Source organism: Pseudomyrmex gracilis, unplaced genomic scaffold (genome assembly GCF_002006095.1).
Source record: "Pseudomyrmex gracilis isolate BER0280 unplaced genomic scaffold, ASM200609v1 scaffold_45, whole genome shotgun sequence".
NCBI lineage: Eukaryota > Metazoa > Arthropoda > Insecta > Hymenoptera > Formicidae > Pseudomyrmex > Pseudomyrmex gracilis.
The window spans coordinates 341,854-348,483 of record NW_018020629.1 but is presented as its reverse complement, the minus strand read 5'-3'; positions in this window follow the sequence as shown (position 1 = coordinate 348,483).

The window sequence follows — 6,630 nt, the reverse complement described above, 5'->3', positions numbered from 1 at the left end:
CTCTCCTCCCTCTCTTTCCCGTCGTCTGCAAACATATTTTTTTTTCTTCTTCGCATCCGAAGAAGAGCATCTATCCGCGAGATGATGTTGTGTTTTGTGTGATCAGACGTTAAAAAAAAAAAAAAACAAAATTAATATTTACTCTTCAAAAGCGCGCAAGCGCATCGCCCGAATGATCTTTCGTCAAACACACAACGATTGCAAAGTGGCTCGATAACAAAAGCGTTTAAACGTTCGCTGTTTCGCGTTCGTTTCTCCGCCGCAAAGTAATGTAACGACATTGCGCAAACGTGCAGCGAACCTATCGGCGGTACCAATCACCGGTTTTGCTCGACAACGTGCATAACGCGTGTATTTAACGACGAAGAAGGCGGAGAGGCGAGGGGAGACTTTCGAACACCCCGCTCTCGCGTTTTCCTGAACGAATATTTCTCGCGGCGAGTGTTTTCGGGAGGGAGGAGAGGAATTATACCACGTATCTCGCACGTGATATCGCGGTGATGATAACTCCGCGAAACGCACGTGCGACGATCCTCCTCTCGCGTTCCACGGTGAAAGGCCCGCGTCCCGACCTTTCCCGTCCCGATGACCGTCCTCGTCGTCGTGGCCCCTCCACGATTACGCCACTGTGCCGGCAAGGCGCCCGCAGCACAGTATGTCACGGTGTATTTCCACAGCGATCCTCTCTCGTCACAGAATTCTCCGAAAGGATTCCGCGTGGAAGGAATATAATACAAGTATATGTGTAAAAATAAAGTAAATTTAGAATATAATTTAATACTCGGAAAACGAGACTCCTCCAGGATGTGAAAAATCGAATTCGCACATCCTGCAAACGATGACTCGTCACCGTCGATTAACAGATGCCACCTGTTAAATTGCAAATAAATTTTTCTGCGAACTCAACACATTCCGTGTGTGTGTATGTGTGTGATTCTTACCCAAGCGCTTCTTATTAAAAAAACAAAAAAAAAAAAAACAAAATCTGCAAACACTCGACTTGCTCCACATCGCTCCGATTAGTTTCGTCCGAGTTTGCGGCGGGAGTTAACGGCCGCAAACGGCGAACTTCTTCCGTTATCAAATGAGAATCCGGCGCTTCGCTCTTCTCTGACAGGTGACGTGATTGACAGCGGAATGCACTTCGTGTAACTGTGTGCGCGTGCAACACACAGCGGCGAGCAACTCTCGTGCAACATCATTCGCGCGAGGAGTAGAAAGTACCTGCAAAAATCGAAGTATGTAGAACGCGCGCCGGTGGAAAAAAGAGAGGAAAAAAAAAAAGAAAAACGACGAGAGGAAAAACCCGACCGCCGAAGGTGAGAGACGTGACAAATCTTCACAAAGGAAAACACGACTGTGAGATGAGACATCATGTTTTGCGTGCGGGCGGTCTTTTTCCGCCGCCGCCGCCGACGACGGTGCGGCTGTCGGTCTGTCCGGCGAGACATCGCACGAGTCCAAACGGTCACTCTTGAAATATTTCACGAAACTATCTCTCTCTTTTTCTTACGATAGTTTTGCCGGGGAGGAAGATAAAAGCGAGAAAGACCAAAGTCTGGTCTCGCGGTCGGACGATCTTCGATATTTGGCGCCCCCCCTCCTCCGCCATTTTCGAACCGAGTCGAGAGACGAGAAAGAAGAAGAAAACGAAAGAACAGTTCGGAGGTATTTCGAGAGTGACCGTTAAAAATCCTGTGCCAATCTCAGACACAGTCGTAATTTAATATGTACATACTACCTGTGTTCGGGGAGCCGCGACTCCTGTAAGTACCCTTTACCTTACCTGTGTGGTAACCTTACGTGTGTGTAACCCTCGGGCGCACGCGTAGCCGCCGGACGAGAAGGTAAGCGAACGAGCGAACGAACGTGCGCGCGCGCGCGTGCTGCAGCGCCGCGAGTTGCGCGACAGTTCAACACGAGCGTTCGCGCGGTGAGCTCTCCTTGCGTAGCGTGCGCGCGTTCACCTGTGGCCGTTCCGTGCGATCGACGACGGTTGACATTCGTGTCTCGTTCCGTGGAAGGACTCGTCGCACAAAATTGCTCTGCCGGAAGAGTTGCCCCGTCGTCGTCGTCGTCGACGAACTTCACGGCTGCCGACAATTCGCGGACGATTAAGCCCGCGTAACGGCCTTAGTCGCGCTCCATCGATCCGCGATTTATTTGCCGCGCGGCGAGAAATCGAGAGTGTGACGCGGTTCGCTTTCGTAGAGAAGAGTTTTTCAAGAAGTCGAGAGAGAGAGAATCGTCCCCGTCCGCGGGTGTCGTCCTCGACGTTATCTCTCTATCTCGACCGGCTGGGATTTGAAAAAAATCACAGCCACTTGGCTTGTGATAATCGATCGGAAGTGACACGAACGATGCACGTGACGTGCGCGGTGCTTTCCTGCGTTGGAACACGGCCGCGAGTTTGACTTGACGGATTACGACGACGATGCGACGACGGCATCCGCTACTACAATGAACGTTCCGATCGTGGCAGGGGACATCGCAGACGATGGCGGCTTCGAACGGCCGCGATTCGTTCGGGTGAGTTGGTAATATATATAATAATCGGCTAAATATTACCGGTGTGTGTGTGTCACGCGCGCGGGTTCTCCTCGTTAATTTTTTTTTAATTCCCGGCGGGCCTTATCGCGCGCGCGGTCCCAAGGACCGTCATTGAGAGCGCGTTTTGTTTTTAACAAGGCGAGGTTATTTTGTTCCCCAATTGGAATTCCGGATACGCAACGATCTCTCTTTCTCTCTCTCTCTCTCTCTCGGCGGTGCGCGATCGCCAATACACACGCGTTTCCATCGATCCGCCGGATGATCGATGTCAAAGACACTTTGCGTACTTTCACTTTCGCTTCTATCTAACGATGCGTTCAGGATCGCCGCTAAATACCGCCGTGCGCGTTATATTTCGAGCTTGAATTTGTATTCGGCTCGCTCTCGTTGTTTTAATAATAAATTTGCACTTGGCGCGGACAATTTGCGACAATAAAAAGCACGAGCGCAGTTTGTTCGCGGAAGATTGAGATGAGAGAGAAGAGAGGCGGCTCTCGTGTTCGAATGACTCGTGTTCGACGCGCGGAAGAACATTTGTTTTGTAGTGTTCAAAGTTTTTTTTGTGTCAACGCGAATCCGTCGTCAAATGGTCACGACGATGAAATTTTAAGGAGGCCAAGTTTAAGAAGCCAAATATTGATTTGCGCAACGCCACCGTCATTCGTAATGAGCATCCTTCGAGCGTGATATCATTGTGCAAAGAAACAAACGATACGCGGTAAACACACGTGTGTCGCATATTAAAATTCTGTCGCGACGAACATTGAGGGTTGAGGGGGGGACGAGAGGAGGCGGGGAAAAAAAACGGAGTCGCGTGAACAACAACGCGCAAAACGTTTTTCCGACGCGCATTCTTCCGTCCCGTGTGGATCAAAATTTATTTTACACGAAATTTATTTCACGAGACGTCGAGAGAGAAAAATTATCGTTATTCTTTATATCTCCCGCACACGAAGAAAACCGCGTTCGTCGTCCTGAAATATATCGCGTACGTACATACCTGAGAGAATACCGCGGTGGTGGATGCGCGTCTCCCGAGATTACATGTAATACATCACAGACGCAGAAACGAAAAGGTTCCACGAAGATACATTACGTATACGCGGCGGTGTTATCGCCGTTATTATCACAGAACAAAGACGAGATAATGATAGCCTGTTGTGTTACTCGAAATAGCCGCAAAACCTTGTGGAAGATATAAATGCTGGCGTTGATTCATGTACGCGATCGAAACTTTGTTACTGTTATAAAGTACGTCTGACGACTGCGATCAAGAGAGGTGATAAAAATTTTCAGAGAAAAATTAATAATAAATAAATTAATAAATATCTCATGTGTGTGTATTCGATGCGTTCTTTGAAATGTTTTTTTTTTTTGTAAAACAAATGTCGAAAGTTAAGATATAAGCGAACGCTCATTATGAGAATGAATGACGCACGCTGTGGATATGTAATTGACTTTTTTTTTTTTTTTAATAATTTAATTGCCAAGAAGTAAAGAAATGAATAATCTCATTTCTGTTTCGCGAAAAGGAGTTTTTTAATAATCTCGCTCTCAACGGCGATACGTAAGAACGGTATCCGTGATGCTTCTTAGGTTTCATCCAATTCGCATAATTACTTTAACGAGGGTGCATCATGAAAGAGCACGTGCCTATTGTTGAGAGATTCTTGAAGAACGCGCGCGCCTTCTTCCCACTCGACTTCTTCGCGCCCGAGCGATAAGATCACGCGGACGGTTAATTACTTTTACATTAAATGCCAGTTAAAAGTTAGTCGACATTTGGCCCGCGATTTGGACACAGCGGTTGTTTTTTTACAAAGCTGAAAACATTCCATTAATTTCTGGATTAATTGTATCTTTATTTCTCTCGCATATAATGATCATACACATAATGATAATCGTTTTTGTTTATCTCATCGAACTAAATATCCGTGTCTCTGTGTCGCTCTTGTTATTTTGTCGCACACAAATGTGCGTAGAGATGTAATTTTTTCCGATTTTTATGATTTTTTATACAAACGCAATTACGTAGCACGGATAGGTAATCGAATATGTTATTGAAACGAAGTATCAACAAGATATTAATCTTGTTGTCTCTCTCTCTCTCTGATTTAAAATTTTGACGAAAAATTTATGGTTGTGTTTTGACTGTCTTGTAACGACAGCGAGATACAAAGTTCGTTTGTAAAAAAAAAAAAAAAACCCAAACGCGACGTAAGTATCTTCTGACGTTCTATAATCGGGCGTGAAATTCCCGACGTTATACAACTCGTTAAACACACTGTTGCGCACGCAACATAGAACAAATAATTGTCAAGTAAAAACAAAACCACTTAGACGTGCAATTCCATTTTGTCGTGAAAATGCACAGCGCGATATAGTTGTAAATTATATAATGTCGCGTCGTTGTAATGGATTTTTTTTTGTTTGCCTCGGCGAGAGCAAAGTGTTATATTATCTCCAGGAAACTCGGAACGGAATATAAATCTCGACCGACGAGAGAGAAACAAACAAAAGTGACACTGCGCCGTTAAAACTGGTCGTTTTACGTCATCGGTGCGTTTATTGAACATCGAGAGCGTAACAAGTGCGCGCGATTTTTATCAAGATCGGCGAGAGCGTTATTAGCTCTATCGCGTCATTCGCGCAACGTTATCTCTGGTCTCGTGTGTCGCAACTTAATAGCGTAAGTTTGATTCATCAACAACACGTACACACACAGGTGCGCATCATTGTTTTCACTATTTTCGCACGTTCGTTTGTGTTAAGCAACAAAAAGAAAACTCGAAACCCATCATTTCAGCTGCGAAGATCCGAGAGAGTGTATTTCCCTCGGGGGAAAAAAAATGTAAAAACTTTTTTTTACATTCATCTTCACGCTGTGAAATATCAGATTAACATTCCGTAATGGAAAAAAAAAACTTGTTGTTAATTTCTATATTTTCCAAAATTATAGAAATATATTCGGAAAACTCTACTTTTTTTGCCGGGAAATATTTTTCCGCGAATGGCGACGACTCCGCCGCCGAGACGACGACAATTACGTTGTACGCGCGCGGGATCTCTGTTTAATTAATTGCGGGGCGCGAGGGAGCGATACGTGTAACGCACAAGTGTCCCCGAGATGTGTCACGCATGAGAGGCTTAAATGCCGCTTGCTTAAATGCGCGGCGAAGGTAAAACGTCGCCGGTGCAACGCACCGCCTCGCGGTTAGCCTCGTTCGAAAGTGGAGTACGCGCGCAAGGTCGCGCCTCGTCGCCGCCCGTTTGCGAGGAGGGTCGGCTCCTCCAGGTCGCGTCGTATATATATATATTTAAACAGCGAGAACGCGTACGCGCGATCCTCTTGTTCGTTCGCGTACACGCGCTACGCCGCGTGTCTCGATCTCGCGTATCGAGAAAACGGGAGTAAACGATCGGGCAACGATCGCGACCGGAGTACGCACGGAGAGCGCAATTTATGTACACCGTTCTTTCTCTCTCCTTGCGTACGCCACACCTTCGGTCTACCGGAAGAGATGCGTAACGCGCGCGTCTATTATGCGTTTTCCTGTTTTTCTCTTTTTTGTTTTCCAATCGCGGTCTCGATTTCAGTCCCCGCTACACCACATGATCGAGATGATTCGGTGATTCTTTTTTACTATCATACTATTGATGCGACATCTCGTGAGATAAACAGATATACATACTATTAATTTTCTACCGGAAAAAGCGTGTGTTTAAATAATCACAATCGTTTCTCTCGAAATTGATTGTTGCCGCTTTTATCTCGACGCTGACTGCATGTTTCTAGGAATGTGTTTCTCGATCCATGTCGTATCATATCAAGACGCACGGTAGTGCCTCTTATGCGCGAAATTCACGCGATTGAGAAGTGAGGAGATTTTCATGGAGCATCGTTTCAAGATCGACCATACTTCAGTCACGTGTCTTCAAAAACGTGACTAAAGTAAAGTCACGTGACAGGGAAGAGAGGAAAAACACCACGTGACTAAATATGTATATATTATATATAATACATATAATATATAATAAAATATATATACTCTCTCTCTAATATTATATATATATATATTA